This window comes from Triticum aestivum, chromosome 2B (genome assembly GCF_018294505.1).
Source record: "Triticum aestivum cultivar Chinese Spring chromosome 2B, IWGSC CS RefSeq v2.1, whole genome shotgun sequence".
Taxonomy (NCBI): Eukaryota; Viridiplantae; Streptophyta; class Magnoliopsida; order Poales; family Poaceae; genus Triticum; species Triticum aestivum.
The window spans coordinates 31493776-31514140 of record NC_057798.1 but is presented as its reverse complement, the minus strand read 5'-3'; the positions used below and the strand labels follow the sequence as shown (position 1 = coordinate 31514140).

At 46.6% G+C, this 20365-nt stretch overlaps 1 pseudogene; it reads right to left on the bottom strand.

Annotated features, from left to right (window-relative positions):
- Positions 1 to 16244: 16244 nt before the first annotated feature.
- Positions 16245 to 20142, bottom strand: LOC123043296 (disease resistance protein RPM1-like; annotated as a pseudogene).
- Between the last annotated feature and the right edge of the window lie 223 nt (positions 20143 to 20365).

The following is a 20365-nucleotide window of genomic DNA, read 5'->3' as shown; positions in this document are numbered from 1 at the left end:
TTTGAACAGATTTGACCAAAATTCAAAAAAAACTGAAATTTGAGCATAACTTTTTTTCCTTTTAGAATTTGAGGATTCTAAAAATTTGCAAACAGGCCGTATATTATACGTTTTTTTCTAACATCGTATGCAAAAGTTATAGCCGTGTTACATTTTCCCTACACTTTTTGCAAACATGTCCAAATTTAAGTTTTCAAATTTTCCTAAGTAGTACATGTAGTAACATAACTACATCTCGAAGGATTTTAGTTTTTGAAGTTTTTATCATTTTCTTTTGCTTTTTACAAAACTGAAAAGGCTATCCATGGGGGGGGGGGGGGTAGAGTTTAAAAAACCCAGTGCTCAGTAGTAGCGCGGGTTTATAACCCTCGCTACTACTATGGCAACACTTAGTAGTAGCGAGGGTTAAAAACCAACGCTACTGTTATCAACTTAGTAGTAGCGAGGGTTAAAAACCCGCGCTACTACTATGGCATGTCCCGGGGGGCACGGTAGAGACCGCTTAGTAGTAGCGAGGGTTAAGAACCCACGCTACTGCTATCAACTTAGTAGTAGCGAGGTTTAAAAACCTGCGCTACTAGTAAGTAGCAGTAGCGAGGGTTATAAACCCGCGCTGGTAGTAAGCGTCTGTGTATAAGTTTTTCCCTAGTAGTGGCTCGACACCTTGATCTCCATTATTGCGTCGGGGTCGTCTCGCCAACTATTGCTTCTACAACTATTGCTAACGCATAGCGCTAAAGTAAAGCAATTACATGGCGCTTGCATTTCATACAATAAAGTGACAATCATAAGGCTCCTGCCAGTTGTCCATATTACAAAACATGATCATCTCATACATCAACATATATCACATCACAACATGCCCTGCAAAAATAAGTTAGACATCCTCTACTTTGTTGTTGCAAGTTTTACGTGGCTGCTACGGGCTTCTAGCAAGAACCTTTCTTACCTACTCAAAAACCACAACGGTTATTCATCAAGTTTGTTGTTTTAACCTTCTTCAAGGACTGGCCATAGTCAAATTCGATTCAACTAAAGTAGGAGAAACAGAAACCCGTCAGTCATCTTTATGCAAAATTAGTTGCATGTCAGTCGGTGGAACCGGTCTCATGTGCATGGACATGTAAAGGCTGGTCCGGGCCGCTCCATCCCACAATACCGCCGAATCAAAATAAGACGTTGGTGGTAAGCACACTAGTAGAAAAAGGGCCTAATGTTTAGCCCTTTAGTCCCAGTTTGTAAATGAACCGGCACTAATTGTTAAGCACACTAGTAGAAAAAGGGCCCAATGTTCAGCCCTTTAGTCCCGGTTTGTAAATGAACCGGCACTAATGTGACCATTCGTAACGGTTCGAACGGCTATGCGTTAGTGCCGGTTTATTTGTGACCTATAGTCCCGGTTTGTGTCACAAACGACACAAACCGGGACTAAAGGGGTGGTGGCAGGCTGGCGTCAGGCCGGGGCCCCACGAGCCCCTTTAGCCCCGGTTTGTGACACAAACCGGGACTAAAGGGCCAACCTATAATCCCGGTTTGTATCACAAACTGGGACTAAAGGGCTCTAACCTTTAGTCCCGGTTGGAGACACAAACCGGGACTAAAGGGCAATTTTCAAACTCTACCCACCTTATCGCCATTTTAGTTTTGTAAAAAATAAAAGAAAATGATAAAAATTCAAAAATTAAAATCCTCCGAGATGTAGTTATGTTACTACATCTACTAGTTAAAATAATTAAAAAAATTAAATTTGGACATGTTTTGCAAAAAAGTGTTATGAAAAAGTAAAACACCCATATCTTTTGCATACGATGTCGAAAAAAGGCATAATATATCAAAAAAATCACAAGAAAATCCAAATCCAATTTTGACTGCCATAAGCCATTTTGCAAAAATTTTAGAATTCTCAAATTCGTAAAGGAAAAAAACATATGCTCAAATTTAGGTTTTTTTTGAATTTTGCTTAAATCTGGTCAAACTGTAGTCAAACTATGGTCAAACTACTTATTCAAGAAATATTAGTGTTACTAAATAATTATTTTATTTTATTTTATTTTGAATTTTGGTCAAACTATGGTCAAATCTGGTCAAACTATGGTCAAACTACTTATTCAAGAAATATTAGTGTTACTAAATAATTATTGCTTTTTAGAATAATAGTTTCAAACTCAAACGGTGAAACATGTGACTTCGTGCTCAAGCTAAACTCCTGAGGGTTAATAGGATTGACAACTTACTATTGTCACGTGAACAATAAGTGCAGACTTGGAAACTAGGGGGAATAGAACTCGAAAGTTAAGCATGCTCAGGCTGGAGTAGTGAGAGGGTGGGTGAGCGGAAGTTAGACGATTTGGAATGATGAGGGGTGATTAGAGCAATGATGAGTGGTGATTAGAGACTAAATCGACAAATAATTCAGAAATTTGGAAATCAGAAAAAAAAACAATTTTTTTCAAAAAAAATTAGAAAAAAACCTTTAGTCCCGGTTGGTGTTACCAACCGGTACTAAAGGTCTCCCAGCCCCTGGCGCAGGCTCGTGCCACATCGTGGCCCTTTAGTGACGGTTCATGTTGAACCGGGACTAAAGGGTTAGTCCCTACCCTTTAGTGCCGGTTACAGAACCGGCACTAAAGTTCCTTATGAACCGGTGTTATAACCCGGTTCTGAACTAGTGGCAGTATGACTGTCACCGTCCACAACTCTTTGTGTTCTACTTGTGCATATCATCTACACATAGACCTGGCTCGGATGCCACTGTTGGGGAACGTTGCATGGAAAACAAAAAGTTTATACGCACACGCAATCACTACAGGAAACAGATAATTTGCCGTCTGTGGATCACAGACGGCTAAGACCTAAATCCAGACGGCAAAGATTTTGCCGTCAGGAAGCAGACGGCAAACTCAGACGGCAAAGATAAGTCGGCAAAGAATGTTTTGCCGTCAGCTTTTTATCGTACAGACGGCACAGTCTTTGCCCGCAGCTGAAGTCATGTTTTGCCATCAGCCTATTAACCGACAGACGGCAAAATCCAGGCTCTTTGCCGTCAGTAAGGCTTCTTCTTTGCCGTCTGCCCTCAAACCCATAGACGGCAAACAATTATTTATATATAAAAAACAATAGCAGGTAGTTTGTGTTCCTTTTTTATTTGTACTTTTAGTTGTTTGAACGGGAGACCCTCGCGAAGGACCCAGAAGCTACTTCATTGATAATTATTATTTGCAAGAGTCTACAACTGCCACAAGGACCCACCAAAAAAGTGAAATTACAACACAGTATGGGATCTTTATAGGAAAGACCGAAACATGAGCTGGAAAACGCGATCTGGTCCATCTTCTTTCTTGCTTCGACATCGGACAAAGAACTCTAATATCGGGGCTGGACCACCGCGGCTGTCGCCCAGACGGCGGCCTCCTCTGCTCAAGGCTGGAACAAAGCAGCGACGAGGAGGCTGGAACAGGGCCGGCTGGTGCAGACTGCAGAGGCCCATCGAGCAAGGAGGAAAGGCGGGCACCCCGATGTAGGCGTTCCGGTCGACGTGGTTGGGGAGGAGGCGAGGCTGGGAGAGCAGCGGGTGGCCCGTCGCGCCCCGCGTCGCCCGCCCTCACCAGCGCCGGCCGCCGCCCACCCTCGCACACGCCAGCCGCGACGCCCGCCCTCGCAGACGCCAGCCGCCGCCCGCGCCAGTGGCCCTCCTCGCAAACGTCGGGCAAGGCTGAGGAGACCAGCGGTTGGCCCGTCGCGCTTCGCCCCCGCCAGCCCCGGCCGCCGCCCGCGCCGGCCGCCCGCGGCTGCCTCCCTGCTCGCCATCCGCGCCATCGCACGCCCTGGCCGCCCTGCCTGCGGCTGCCTCCCGGCTCGCTATCCCCGTCGCGGGCAGTGGTGGAGTGTGTGCGCGCGTCGTGGGCAGGTGGGGGTGAGCCGGGGGTTATTTTTTTACTTAGTGGTGGAGTGGGTCACGTGGGTGGGGTGAAAAGAGAGATGGGGAGGGCAGGATCGAGCAGCATGCGGTGGTGGATGGCTGCCACGTCATCGATCCGCGAGGTGGATCCGTGTGCTGTGCTTTCTCAGTTTGCCGTCTGCGAAACAAAATACAAACGGCAAAGAACTCACTTTGCCGTCTGCGAACAAAAACACAGACGGCAAAGATTTTTTGCCGTCTGCCAAAACAAACACAGACGGCAAAGAATTTTTGCCGTCTGTGTTTTCTTAGGCAGACGGCAAAGTGAGCTCTTTGTCGTATGTGTTTTTATTCGCAGACGGCAAAGTATATTTTGCCGTCAGTTTTTCTTTGCCGTCTGTTGATGACAGCAAACCTTTACTTTGCCGTCTTCTCGATGAAAAGCTGACGGCAAAGACGTCCCCTGACGGCAAATTAGCAGTTTCCCGTAGTGAATATCTATCCGTGGAGATGCATAGCTACGAGAGGGAGAGAGCATCTACATACATTTGTAGATAGCTAAGCGGAAGCGTTTATCACGCGGTTGATGTAACCGTACTCTTCGCGATCCTATCACGATCCAACCGATCTAGTGCCGAACAAACGTCACCTCCATGTTTAGCACACGTGTGACTCGATGAAGACTCCTCCTTCTTGATCCAGCAAGCGAGAGAGGAGAAGTAGATGGGATCACAACCAACACGACGGCGTGGTGGTGATGGTGGTGGTTCAGCACGGACAGCGCTTCGCTAAGCGTCGTCGGCATGAGGTGGTGGAACTATGGAGTAACGGAAGAGAGAGGGGCACCACGGGCTTGGTATACCCTCTTGGGGAACCCCCTCCTCTCTATAAATAGGTGGAGGGGCGTGGGAAACAACCCATCCAGGCCCTAGGGCACAGCTATGGGGGGAGAGGAATTGGACTCCGACTCCAATCCTATTCCTACTAGGACTCCTTCCTTTTTTGCCTTTCTTAGCCACATAGGCTTTTGAGGACTTGGTGCTCCTAGACCAATAAGGCCAGGGCGCCTTCCTGCAGCCCATGCTAGCCCTGGGGTCATGGTGAACCCACTTTTGGACTTCCATACCCCTCCAGAATCCTCCGGAACCTTCTGGAAGCTTCCTGGTACAATACCGAAAAAACTGCACCTTTTTCCGGAACCCAAACTATGACTTCCCATATATAAATCTTTTCCTCTCGACCGTTCCGAGAATCCTCATGACGTCCTGGATCTCATCCGGGACCCCGAACAACATTTCGTTACCACTCATCAAGTATCCCAATACTGCTCTCATCAATGGACATTAAGCGTGCGGACCCTACGGGTTCGTGAACCATGTAGACATGACCGAGACACCTCTCCGGTCAATAACCAATAGTGGGACCTAGATGCCCATATTGGTTCCTACATATTCTATGAAGATCCTTATCGGTCGAACCATTATGAAAACAAACGTAATTCCCTTTGTCTATCGGTATGTTACTTGCCCGAGATTCGATCGTAGGTATCTTCATACCTAGTTCAATCTCGTTACCGGCAAGTGTCTTTACTCGTTCCTTAATACATCATCTCATAACTAACTCCTTAGTTTTGGTTGCAAGCTTCTTATGTGTGTATTACCGAGAAGGCCCAGAGATACCTTTCTGATACTCAGAGTGACAAATCCTATTCTCGATCCATGCCAACTCAACAAACACCTTCAGAGATACCTATAGAGCATCTTTATGATCACCGAGTTACTTTTTGACATTTTATAAAACACAAGGCATTCCTCTGATATCCGGGAGTTGCATGATCTCATGGTCGAAGGAACATGTATTTGACATTCAAGAAAGCAGTAGCAATAAACTGAACGATCACATGCTAAACTAACGGATGGGTCTTGTCCATCACATCATTCTCCTAATGATGTGATCCCGTTATCAAAGGACAACTCATGTCTATGTTTGGAAACCTTAACCATCTTTGGTCAACGAGCTAGTCTAGTAGAGGCTCACTAGGGACGTAGTATTTTATCAATTTATCCACACATGTATTTAAGTTTCCGATCAATACATTTATAGCATGAATAATAAACCTTTATCATGAATAAGGAAATATAATAATAAAGATTTTACTATTGCCTCTAGGGCATATTTCCATCATAAGGAACTCAGTTGTTTAAACCGAAATAACGAGAAGGTTTTGGTTCACTTACAATCGATATGCCTAGATAGCCCTCCGCTTCTTGGCCTGAAAACTTATCGTAGATATAGCAGTGCCATGGTTATAGTGCAAGTGTTAGTGAATGTTTGACACGAGAAATAATAAAAATAACATGGGTTATTTTATTATTATCTCTCTACAAGCCAGGGGAAATAAAACGTTGCGGGCGTGCCAGTGTACTAAGTACACAATTAAAGATAGGGAAACATGCACTTTATTAATCTCTCAATGGAGAAACAAAAATACAAGATCCCTTTACATATGCGCTCTGTGGCCTACTAGCGCGGCCAGCCTGACTGTAGCGATTGCGGTCTCTTGGTTCCCGGGGCCTCGGAAAGCTCCCAGTTAATTACTCCCACGGGTTACTCCGCGAGACACCTCCGATTAAGCCGTGCAGTCATCTTCGTCGTCTTCGCTTCGCTTTCTCCATGCATGATGATGATGGTGTGTGTGTGTGTGGTGTGGGCGGCAGCAAAGCCCGTGTCCTCGTCGATACACGTGCCGCTCAAAACATGACTTTGTGCAAGCCATGCCCGCCCTCGCCGTCGCGCCTCGTCGGTCTTGACAGCATTGATGTAGTTGGTGTTGGAATAGCATGGGTCCTGCTCTGCTCGGACTTCTTGACAATGTAGCGGTTTCGTCGGGGTATGCAAGGGGTTCGCCTCGCGGGAGTACTCTTATGGAGACCGGCGTCGGTGTAAAACCAACACTCGTCATACCGGCATAGCCGGTGTGGTTGGTGCCTTGTCTCGACTAGACGCCGAGGTTACGACAGTCTGTGAAGACAAAGACTCCGCCACACGACACCATGGAAGGTAACATCTTAGAGGGGCGTGGTGGATGCCTCTCTTGGCTAGACACCGTATTCGGTGGTCTGCCAAAACAAGGATCACGCCGCCCGTACGACAACCGAGACCTGATGCAATGAAGGGTGCACCTCGTCTCGTTTGGACGCCGTATTCGATGGTCCAATACGATGGTCCAATAAGACAAGGGCAAAGCGTCGCGGTGCCGACGAAAGGTGACGTCATGGAAGGGCGTGGTTCATACCACGTCCTAGCTAGACGCCGTATTCGGTTGTTTGCTAAGACAAGGGGCACGCTGCCTCTACGCCGAGACTTGTACGCCATGAAGAGTGCACCTCGTCTCGGCTGGACGCCGTATTCGGTGGTTCGCCAAGACAAAGGAAACACATCGCATGATCGTGGTAAGGGTCGGTGAAGACGTGTCATCGCGTAGCACCATCTTCTTCGTATCGCGGGCTCCGTGTTACGGGCAACACCGGGGTGTGTGTCATCTTCATGGACTCCACGTCGCGGGCTCCGTCTTGATGAGGTAGACATCGGTGGTGCCGTCCTGCGAGCTCCACGCCTCCGTCCACCACAGCACCAGCTTGTTGATGTTGACGATGGACGTTGTCCTAGCGAGCTCGGTGTCACCATCCAACGCGGTACGGCGGCGGCACCCTCATGAGCTCCGCGCATCCGTCCTCCATGGCGCCAGCTTGGTGAAGAAGACCACGGGCGTCGTCCTAGCGAGCTCCGTCTCGCCATCCTCTGTGGCACGCGGCGGCATCCCTGCGAGCTCCACGCTCCCGGGCTCCAGCTTGACGAAGTAGACGACGGGCGTCATCCTAGCGAGCTCTGTCTCGCCATCCTCCGTGGCACGCGGCGGCATCCCTGCGAGCTCCACGCCTCCGGGATCCAGCTTGACGAAGTAGACATCGGCGACATCTCCAACGGGCGCCACGCCTCCGTCCTCTAGCTCCAGCATGACGAAGTAGATGTGGGGCGTTCTCCTTGCGAGCTCCCCCTCACGATCCTTGTGGCACCGGGTTGATGATGTTGATATTGGCGTCGTCTTGGCGAACTCCATGATGCCATCCATCACGGCACGGAGGCGGTATCCTCGCGAGCCTCCATGGCGCCAGCTTGATGAAGTTGACACTGGCGTCGTCTTGGCGAACTCCGCGGTGCCATCCACTGGAGCAACGCGGCGGCATCCTCGTGAGCTCCATATCATGTTCTTCATGGCATCGGCTTGGTGTAAGATCGGCTTGTCTCCAAAGGCGGCCACCACGAAGGAATCCAACAGGCTGCGCCCGGCAGCACCACCGCTCATCTGCAAGCTTACGAGATAACACAAATTTGATTATACGTTAGATAGTTGAGAGGGTGTAGATGCATGGCTTGTTCTTCGTCCGGCGCACGCATTGCTGCCACGAGCGCATCCACAGAGCCGACGTGCGTCTCGCGGCAGTGGGCGCGTCTTCCACAGGACCTCCTCAACGCAGCCGCTGGCCGGGTCTCCACCCGGGTACACTGCCCTCTTTCTCCTGATGCTTCGTGCCTCGTCTCCGCCGTGTACGGGTGTGAGGTTCTGCTGCGTTCTTCTGCCTCCCCCTGTGAAACCTGTTTGACCAAAACACATATATATCAAAGAAGTGAGTCAGCAGGGCATGCGTTGCTGCCTGTTCTTCATCTCGCCAAACGCCTGCTCGCCACCCGCAACACGCTCCCACTGCCGCCGCCCTTGCGGACGCGGTCTTCTTCTCTAGTGCCGCGAAGCATCCGTCTGGCGCCACTGCAAGCGGCATGTGGTAGCGAACACGCAGGGCGCGCCTTGCACACACCCACCGTAGCAGCCGCCGGCCCATCACATAGAATGGAACATAGCCAGCGCCACCTCTGAGGCGATGCGCGTACGTCCGCCCGATCCCTTTGACGCTGCACCACGAGTGCTTCTCGTTCCTGGCCTCTGGTCTTTGCCTCCTCCTCTTGCGTGGGTTCCCCCCTCTTGCGGTCTTGTGTTTATATAGGCACGAGGAGGCCAGGTACTCACGTAGCCTCTGGCCGTCCCCATCTTCTTTACCAAGAAAACGTCTTCTTCTTTCCTTGTTTAATCTTACTTTGTTCGTTGATCTTCTTGACATACACGCCAGCACAAAGAAAGGAAAGCTACACTCGTGCATACCATACCAGAATCTGAACGGTAATTGCAGCAGATGGTACTTCCTTTGGCAACGACGGTGCTTGTAAAATCCCTAGTCAGCCGTAAGGTTTTATTCTGAATTAATCTTTACTTGCCAAATCAAACCTTGTACGTGCTCATCAAAGTGTTACTAGCCAAAAACTCAGCCACGTACGTGTGTAAGTGCATATTGGACCCAATGCAACATTAGCTTTCACGTATTTCAAGTACGTATTCATTGCGGGTACTCGGAGAAGTATACACGCGCTTGCCGGCCGGCCGTAAATACTCGAACACATATTTGTACAAACTCTACGTACATGCATGTGATGGGCTAAGTAGTTCATACATGCAGACATGCAATACCGGCGCCATGCACATGCAATATAGACACGTACACGTAGGCACTTCTTGCTCCATGTGTACAACTAAATAATATTGGTCCAAATCACCATTTAGGCAACTTTTATTTTGAAGTTATCCTCCCTCCTTATTTTCGTATTGTAGTGCAAAAATCTCATCGAACAGTGAAGCAGACATAATCAACACAAAGTTTCTGATCTACTAGATAAAACAACTTTGCAACACTTCATTTCATTTAATCTAGACAACACTTACTTGTCGGGAATGCACGGAAGAGTTTCTTAAGATAGATCCATGAAAACATAAGTTAGGGAGTGGAAAGCATATAGTGAAACATGATGCTCTAGTGCTCTTGAACACACCCATAATCGTTTCCTCCTCTAGGCTCTTAAACACTTTGTCTCAATCATTGTTTGCTGGAACTTTGATTGTCCCGTGAAGGAGATTATGCCAAATAAGTGATCATGCATACCTTTCAATGTGGCTAAATGTTTTGGGAACTATGGACCTTTAGCAATAATGTATCTTTCGAGCTCTTTTGACCAGCCCCCTTTATTTAGCACATACACACTCATTCAAGAGAAAGCCAAATAATACCCGTTTGTAGTGTTGCCACTACGTATGGTAACAAACTCATAGCCGAAATTCGAGCTATTGCTCTTGGTGGATCGTTCATTGGCCAGCAGAGTCATCAGCATAACATCAAGAAGGATGACGAAGCCACATTTACACACGTAAATGCGTATATAGTAGCAAAGGCCATGGCACCAGCTGGAGGCTGTAACACCATGTTGAGATATACAACACAGATTTTTGGTATAAACTCACCCACCTTTCAACTAAGTTCCTCTAGACAATTTATTCCACAAGTGCTATCAAGTCCATTAAAAATAACAATGTGGGGTTGAGCATATGCAAACATCACTTCCCTACAATTTCTCAACTCCCAAGTTTTGAAAAGACTTTCTCTTGTGCGAAGTTATAATTAATTTCATTTTAAAACTGTCCCACTACAAGTCTTAGTTGTCTAAACAGAAGAAAACAAAGGCTATAAAATATTTCAGATACTAGAGCAAAATCTTTGTATCAACTATCAAGACGCACTCCCATCCACATATATTACACATACTACTACTAATCTACTCTAAGTATCCAAGTGCAAAAGACAGTGGTCGTAGGACATACCTTCACGGCTGCGAATTTACACACTTCTCTTCTACTCTTGCATTCCTCATTGTTCTGCCATAGATCAACTCCTCTGAAAACAAAATGCAAGCGAACTCCAAGGGGCTAAATAAGAACAAGACCAAAGCAAAGCTTATTCTTTTTTTTTTGTTTTTTGGATTTTTCAAAACTAACTTGCAACCAAAACATCAGAAAGGCAAAAGCAAACAAAAGCAGAAAACAAAAGTAAATAAAAAAGCAAAGTGTTGGAACAAAGCAACACGAGTGTTTTGAAGCTCTATGAGCTTAAGTACAACCTTATTACAATTTATTTAAATACTGCCACATCTTGACGTAGAAGTGGTGATAACCTCCCCCAAGCTTACTGTCGGTGTGAAAACCGGAGACCTCAGGGTAGGGGGTCCCAAGCTGTGGATCTCGGATCGTGGGTAACAAGAACAGGGAGACGATATTTACCCAGGTTCGGGCCTCTTGATGGAGGTAAAACCCTATGTCCTGCTCTTTTTATAGTGACGGAGATGTATCGAATACATAGTTGATCTACCTCGAGATCGTGAGATGTGGTCTAACTCTAGGGTTAGGGGAATGATATTGCGTTGATGTACCCTCTACAGGTAAACCCTACGGCTTATATATATACACGCTGCGTAGGGTATCTAGGGTTACAAGGTAAGTATCGACACACGAGGCGGTAAGAGAACTCTTGGAGTATACGACAAGTCTTCGGTAGTTGCGGTCTTGATCACGCCTCCTGTGTACAGCCCACGTAGTCCTTCTAGAGAACGAATGAGGGCCCGTCGTCCCAATCCAAGGGATATGGGCCGACTAGGTTAGCACCCCCTAATCCAGGACACCGTCAGTAGCCCCCGAACTGGTCTTCTATGCCGCGAATGATTGCCTTGACGAGGACAACCTCGGATCCGAAGTCCTTGGCTAGACAGATGAGTTCCCCTCGGTAATTTCCAGCTTTTCGGACCACTCTCCAAAGGAGCAGTGTTTAGACAAGACTTAGCCGAGCTTCAAACCCGTCCCGAAGATCTTTGGCAACTTAGCCTGACAAATTTTATCGAAGTAGCACACCCCACGACGGGTGGGGCAATTACTGCTCCCCCTAAATCATGGCTCGAGGCGGCCTTTCTATTGGTACGTCCCATCGAGGTGGAGATCATGCCCATTTTCTCAAGGATATCATCAAGATTTTGTTCCCCCATATGCATAACAGCATCTCTTGTGGGGGTGGCGTTTTTATTGGCACAGCAAATGGGACTCTTGGCCTTTCGATAGCCTATAAGAGCAAAAAAGAGGACATTCCAAGCCACCATGCTCCCATCTCCCCCGCCTGCTGCTTCGTCTAGCTTTAGCGCCCAGATCCAATCTCGCACTCCTTTCCCTTAGCAAGTCCCGACCTCCCCAACCAGCCATGGCTGATACCCTCAAAGCTCATTGGGGTGGTTCCATCGTGGACAACACCATCCAGGAGCTGCGCGACGCGGGATATCACTCTGCTAACATCGCCACCCGCGCTCCTCACCACAAGTCGCCACTTACATCGAGTTGGTGTGGACTGGTTTTGATGCTAGAGCTTAAATTCTAAAGGATCGTCACACACTAAATTTTCAGGGCACAAGCATCAAGTGGACATAATCAAATACAAACAAGACGAGGATGTTCAAAAATTGTTTGACCTTTTGCCTGGCATGTGGGGGAATCTACGAGATTACCACTTTGATTAAGATGTCTGCAAGAAATTAACCTGACCCCGTTTACAGTGATTCTTTTTTATTCTTCCTGAAATGAAGCCTACCCTCTGCAATTGTGTTCAACCGTTGTTGCCCCAACAATAAAGCATGAACTTGGAACAAAAGAAAGTCACTTCTTCACTGACTTGGGTTAGAAAGCTATGTGGAAGTCGTAGCTTGTCAATGAATCTGTATTTTTATTTTTGAGATGGCTATGAAATTTATTTTCGGAGCTTCTCATGGAAATGCCATATGTAGTCGTCGTTTGCCTTCTTTTAAAAAAATTCCAGAAATGGTTCGTGGCTGATGTGTCTCCTGATCCGTGCGTGCTTGTATGTATATCCCGGTGGCCAATGTATGTGTCTCCTGATTGCTGATGTAAGTTCTTCATACACATGCAAATAATTAAAAAAAACATGTCATGGAAGTATACATGCAGTGACTGATGCATGAATATTCACTCAATCGCTGTAAATTTCATTTTCAAATATGAGAAACTGAAGATGACAGATATGTTCTCAAATGCACATAAACACTTCAGTATCATTGCAACAAGAAACGAACGTTTAGCACATGCACATATATAATGTATATATCTAATTTATCCTTTTTCTTATCATCAAAGAAGAACGGCGCGGCAAGGCACGCGTTCCCTTCTAGTAGGTTATATGACCGAGAGAGAGAAACCCATGTGTGGCATTCAAAGTTGGATGCTTCATGTCGAAACACATTACTGACAAGTGTGCTTCTCCCGATGCCAACCGTCAGTGGCGGAGCTTGATTGACATGACAGGTGGTGCGTGGAGGGCGCCACGGCCCCCTCAGCTATACACATAGCGCCGCCCCTGTCACCCATACCCCACAAAACCAATGATCTCGAGATGAGAACATTCTTCCAAATTCAGTGATTGCATGAAGGTTTCTCTACTTTTATCAAATCCCACAAGCTCATCAGAAGAGATTGAGTAATCATGTCCAGGAAGATACGGTTGTTCGTGAGTGTCATAACTTGTCGAAGGAGAATCACTCACATCGGTTATTTGTTGAGTCCGGTCTCTGTTTTTCTTAAGTTGTGCAAGCTCTAGATTTATTCTATTAAACCTAGTAGCAATCTCATCTAGTGTAAGCAGAGACTGTGGTTTCTTCACAATTCTTTTCACATAACCCCACCATAGCCCTTCCTGATGGTGTTTACCAACCACATAAATAAAGTGATCCATATCATATGCCAATCTTCGGAGTTGCCCTATCCAAGTTTTCGTGACTCGGTCTTTCCAACACTTTACCGAAAAAGGCTTTCATCTGCTTTATATAAAGCAAACAAACGAGCAACGACAACTGAAAAGAGTTCACGACAAATGCGCACACACACACGACGCAAAGTAGCACAGACACAAGGTTCAAAGTAGGGGGTTCTGCTGACGGCACAACTGAACAAGCCCTAAAAGAGAAACACAAATGGTGAAGCAACGGCCACCACGTGGATAATTCAGCTCTGGAGGTGGCGGAGGAAGCGGCGGCGCCAAGCGGAGAGCCATCGAGCGCAGGTCGGCGATGAGAGTGTCGATGGCGTCTCGGTCCTGCGAGCGGCTAAGCGGCCGCCAAAGCTGCATATACCCACACATTTTGAAGATCTCATCAGTAGCACGTCGGAGAGGTACATGCTGAATCACAAGCTTGTTTCGAATGGTCCAAAGCTTCCAAACGAGCACCTAATACCCAGCCACCTAATGTGGCAGAGCCGCAACGGAGAGGCGGTGAGCTCCACGAATAGGTCTGGGAAGTTAATGTGGCACCAACTTCCATCGACCGCCTCCCAGAAGCAGCTCCATACGAAACACGCAGAGCTTCCAACTCTTTTTTACAATATCCTTGAGAGATGCTTGCATAAGCTGAAGATCATTCTTCATCAGGTTCAGATTATCCAAGATTGCTGCCGCTGGCCCAGATTTCTTTGCAAGCAATGGCCCACCATACTTCAGTGTCTTTACGAGATTTCTAATTTTCCGAGCCAAACATGAGAGATGTCTCCATGCTGGGCAAGACGTGCAAAAGTAGAGCACCGATAATGTATCCGACCAACAACTCCATGTTTTTTTAAAGGAGGATGACCAACCGGCCTCCGAATCTGGGAGATGCATGCGACCACTTTATAATTATTAATAAAGACCATATAAAGTAATACATCAATATGTCTGAAGCCGGCATCTTAGTAGTATCTGTCGCTATTCCTATCCATTGATGAAGGGGTGCAGAAAGTGTGAGCCGAATACCCACACCTCTCACCTGAGCTTAACATCTAAAACCGGAGACCCCAACCAAGCCACATACCAGGTCTAGGGCACCAATCGATCCGACGCACTCTCATAGATCGTCACCGTTCTCTTCCATCGATCAATCTTCAGAGCAAATACTGACGCATCGACCTTGCCGGGCTTGCTGTCGACGCCACCACGGCTCTAGGCAATACCTCCTCCCTATGCGCGTCCATCATCACACATTTGTCGCCGAGGCCCTTCCGTGCCATGCCGCAGAGACTCCACGTCGTCGATACGTCACATGTAACGCCGCCACACTGCAGATGCCCTCCACTGGTCCTCGAGTATATGCATACCTCCAAAAATGATGCCCCAAGAGGGATACGACACAAGAGCGCCGCAGTCATCCGATCAACTGATCCAGGGTTTCTCCCACATGTGGCGGATAGGGGTCTAGAGCTCCTCCACGATGATGCCTTCAATAAAGGGACCGGCCTTGGCAACTAGCCAAGAGCAGGTTTTTCACCCGGATCCACTCGCGAAACCTCCATCCGGCCTCGAGTGCACGGGACCGCCACCAATCACCGCCACCGCGCATGGAGCAGGGCACACCGGTCAGATCAGATCTGACTGGAAGCAAGCCCACACGTACAACCGATCTATCCACCAGGTCCTCCATGTCGCCGCCACCGATCCGAGATCCAACAGGACGCAGAGCCGCCCGCCGCCGCCGCTGCGCAACAAGACCCGACCAGCTGAGCCTTCAGACGCCGGGGGCCCCGCCCCACCCCAAGCCACGGGAGAGAAGGAGTGACCCCCGCCACTGCCATCTGCCCCCGGGCATCCCACGACAGGAGGCGAGGAGGGAGTACATCGGGGCTCGGCGGCGGCTAGGGTAGCGGCCCGCCCAAGTTGCCCGATGCCGGAGCAACGCGGGGGGAGAGAGGCGGTTGTAGGTAGCTAAGGGTGTGTACTAGCTTTAAAATACCTATTGTTTACTCCATGATTAGCGATAAATAATCACCCCTAGCAACTCCCAAGAACCTTCGACCCCCGCTCTTCAAGTTTTACAAAGGAGCTCTAATGGTTGGCTTGGTCATAGTCAAGGCTGTCCTCACGGCCCTCAAATGCTTCCAAGAGGTACTATCTTTTTTTTACACGAGGATACTCCAGCCGGGTGCATGTTCTACCGGTTCTGTTCTTGTTCTTGGTGTGCTAGTCGACCCCCTGCTCTAATTTCCGCTCAACAGAGATACATAGCTCCCAGATTGGTGGTTATAAACAACTGACTTCTGAATCCTGAATCTCAGCGGCTCAAGCCAGGGAGACGAGCAAAGTTTCAGATTGCATTTTAGGACTCGTACATTCCACTCAGTGGGAAATAAGGAAAAATTCCATACACACTGGTAGCTCAAGTTTTCAACATTATTACTCCCTCTGTAAACTAATATAAGAGCGTTTACATTACTAAAGTAGTTATCTAAATGCTCTTATATTAGTTTACGGAGGGAGTACTATGTAAAAGATATACATAATAATCATCTACAGCAGTAGCACAGCGCCACTAAACATAAATAATGTAAATCCAAGATGGGATAGAGGCAATAGAAATCATTCCCATGAGTTATTAGAAACCAGTTCTTGTTTTAATAAGCAGAAATAAGAATAATAATAGCAAGAAGAGAGACAGTTGTCTCATAAATCGCCATTCCTCGACAGAGATACATAGCTCCCGGATTGAGGGTGATAAGTGATAACTGCAAACCCCACCCACACAAGAAAGATTCATGCCTCTCCGGGTCTGCAACAGAACGGAATTTCATCAGCTCAAAAAGCTAGAATTTGGTGCAGGTAATCGAGCACACACTGAATGGCATGAAAAGTGCAAACATAATATATTGGCTAGGATGGTTCAATTCCCGCACTGTCCTGTAGTAGGATATCGGGATATGCTCTAGTCTTGCCGCTTCAAGATTCCTTACAAAATCAGGATGCATGTCATAAAACTGCGTCTCTTTGAGGGATTTCAGATGTCCCAGCCCAGGTATGTCCTGCAGTTCGGCCAGGTTTATGATCACAAGTTCTTCAAGGCGGACCAAAGCTCCCTCGTGTATGCATATTTGGTTGACATGTGGCAAATTCAATAAGGAAAGAGTCTTCACATTTGGGAACCACTCTGTCTGGAAGTTTATCTCCTGTCCAGTATACGCTTTGTTTAGACGTATTTGGGTCAAGTTTGACAATTCAGAGAGGCACGGCACTGGGTTCTCCGAGAGCTGGGACCAATAGAGAAAAAACCTGTGAAGTACATCTCCATTGTTTGAGCAAAATGGAGACTTCAAAGTGCCTTCAGAAAATCGCCCAATCAAAGTGAGCTTTTTAAGACGATTTGACAATGTTAAAGTTTCAAGCTGCAGCACCTCATCTTCGTTGCTAGCACTTATTTCTAATAATGAGAGGTGGTGCATCTTTGACAGAGAGTCACACAACTGTGCACAGTGGATGCTCCTTACCCCAGTAATGCTAAGGGTCCTCAGCTGAGATAAACTTGCTAGTTTTGCAACGAAAGCTTTACTAGCTCGAACTGCACCTAGAGTTTGCAAGTTCATGAAACTCCACAATCCCTCAGAAGGCTCCATAGATTCAAAACTTTTGAAACTCGAGAAAGTTCCGTCCAGCAATTTACCCATTATAATGTGCCTCAAGCTCTTCAACTTTTTAGACCCTCGTGGGAGATACAGACAGTCTGCACCTCGAAGACTCAATGTTTCTAAGTTGTGAAGGTTCACAACAGATTTCGGGAGTACCTTCACCTTGGTTTTGTCGAGGCCCAAATACCTAAGGCTGAATAGCTCCCCAATTGAATTTGGAACGGTCTCAATAGGTAACCCTGATAGCTCCAACACAGCAAGGTACTTCGATTCTGATCTAAACCATGGAAAGGATCCCATACTAGTGTTGAATGCTATGAAGGTACGAAGCCTGCATTGACCTATGCTTGGTTGAGTGTCATTTTTGCATTGGAGCACCGACATGCGACGAGAATCTGACTCCACCTGCATCACCCCATGACTATCATCATAAGTTGTACCGAAACTCTCTCTCTTGGATTGGAAAATGGCTAATTCCCGCACAAGATCATGCATTCGAAGACACTTGATCCTGTTAAAACTGTGTCTCTCTGTACCACCTGAAGCATGCTTCGTCGAACGAGCTCTCTCAGGTAACCTTCAGCAACATCTTCTAAACTACAATTTCCAATTTGTTTTATAAACCCTTCTGCAACCCACAGTCTGATCAATTTTTTTCTATGGATCATGTGGTCTTCTGGGAACATGGCACAATACAAGAAACAACTCTTCAAATCATCAGGCAAGTATTTGTAGCTTAGATTCAGTATTTTCACCACATGCTTCAGGTTCGAATTGTTGTTTAGCTCGGAGATAAGTTGTGCTTCAAATAGTCCCCACTCTGTATCATTCTGCTCCTTAAGAGATAATATGCTCCCTATGGCCACAAGGGCTAATGGTAAACCATCACACTTCTCCACTATGGATTCACCACACTTCCGTAATGCTAATGGGCAGATGTGATTTTCAGTTCTCGGAAATGCCTTCCTGCAAAACAGATGCCATGCATCCTCCTTCTCAAGAGGCTCAACTTTGATCTTGTATCCGTCATCAGCTTGTGAAGCTACTTCATCAGATCTTGTTGTGATTATTATTCTGCTTCCCATTTTTGTATCGACGAGAACCTCTTTAATTTTTCTAAAAGCTTCAGCTGTCCAAACATCATCCAATATGATCAAGTACCGCTTTGTCTTCAAGATTTCCTTCAATTTATCTTGTAGCTCTGCACAAGTCAGCTTCTCACCATCAAATGCTTTCTTGTCTTCAGAATAGATTTCTTTCAGAATTCTTCTCGAAATATCCTCTAGTTTATATGACTGGGAGACGGAAACCCATACACGGCATTCAAAGTTGGATGCTTCATTTCTAAACACGTTACTAACAAGAGTGCTTTTCCCGATACCACCCATACCCCACAAGGCAATGATTTGCAGATCTGGACAATTTTCCAAATTCAGTGACCCCGTCAACATTTTTCTATTTTTATCAAATCCCACAAGTTCATCATCAGAGATTGAGTAATCATGTCCAGGAAGATATGGTTGTTGTTGGCTGTCATAATTTGTTGCAAAAAGATCGCCCACACCAGCTTGAGTCCAGTCTCTGTTTTGTTTAAGATGTGTAAGGGCTTGGTTTATTTTCTCAAGGCCAGTAGCGATTTCACCTAGTGTAAACAGATACTGGGGTTTCTTCAAGATTTTCTTCACACTACTCCACCATGATCCTTTCTGATCGTGTTTGCCAACAACATACAAAAATTGTTCCACAAGGTCTTCCATATCATACGCCAATCTTCGGACTTGCCCTATCCATGTTTCGGTTACTCCATCTGTGGGAGCTTTCATTCCAATCTCCTTGAGAAATGCTCGAATAAGCTCTAGGTCATTCCTTATCAGTGTCATTTTCTCTGAGAGTTTTGCAACAGACTTAGCGTGATGAAGTATTTCTGCTGCCACAGCTATTCCGATCTTTGTCGTGACAAGAAGAAGAGCAGCCTCGGCCATTTCTCTTTATGCAGTTTGACCTCAGTATTTCAGGCAAAACAGTTCCAGAAATCAACCATCAATGTAGTATAACAATTCCATCCTTGCGCATGAAATCTACATAAAGGAAGCAAATATTTTGTCAAATGCCAGAAATTCCAGGCTAGTAAGATGACTTTGTAACAGTTGGGTATTCTGTCCGTTGAAGCTACGCTATGGCTGTGCTGTCTAGCAACATCACGCGGGTTTTATTTTTATAGGTACTTCGTAGTGATGTTCAGTTTAGTACGTAAAGCGAGCTTTAAAAACTTGACCCTACAGAGTTACGAATCGCGGCTGCACCAATGGGGTGTTGTTCCTAGCTACTTATAAGATTTATCTGAGGTCGATTGTACAACATGGTTAACAACTAGAGATGATATTTATTTTGGAATAATTCTTCAGAACTTGGGACTATGCTTTTCTTTAATTTCCAAACACTCATACGTGTGAGGTGCACCCGAAGCAGAAACGATAACTCAGATGAAAATTGAAAGGAAAATTATACGAAGTAGTACCGTTCTATTTGATCTTCGAGTATTTAAGAAGAGAAGAGATAAGTTGAATTTACGGGTTCCGTCTCAACAAACCGCGCGGAGCCACAGATGGCTTGCTGCAGAAATCGGATCCAATAGTTCTCAGATGTTGATAGAAAATTAACCAAAAAGCATATGATGAGAAGGGGAAGAGAAGAGGATAACAAAAAAGAGCACCTGTGCTAATCAGGTGGAATAGATGAGGTTCATCAGCATCGCCACACAGGTCTGGAGTCTGGACCCTGGAGATTCTTCCTTCCCGAGCAAGAGACGGGAGATGTCTCCACGCTGTGCAGATTGCGTGCGTGCTGCGTAGCCAGTGGTAGCAGGACGTGCAAAACTAGAGCAGCGAGGATCTAGTACAACCAAGTCTACTAGGAAATGGCTGGCGATGGTCTTATCCCCAGAGATAACGTATGCTTTCCTTGGCTCAAATGCCTCGAGTAGTCAGTGTTGGACCATTGTAGATCGAGAGGGGGTACTTGTCGAAGATTCCAGCCAAGTTCGTCGGTCGAGACGA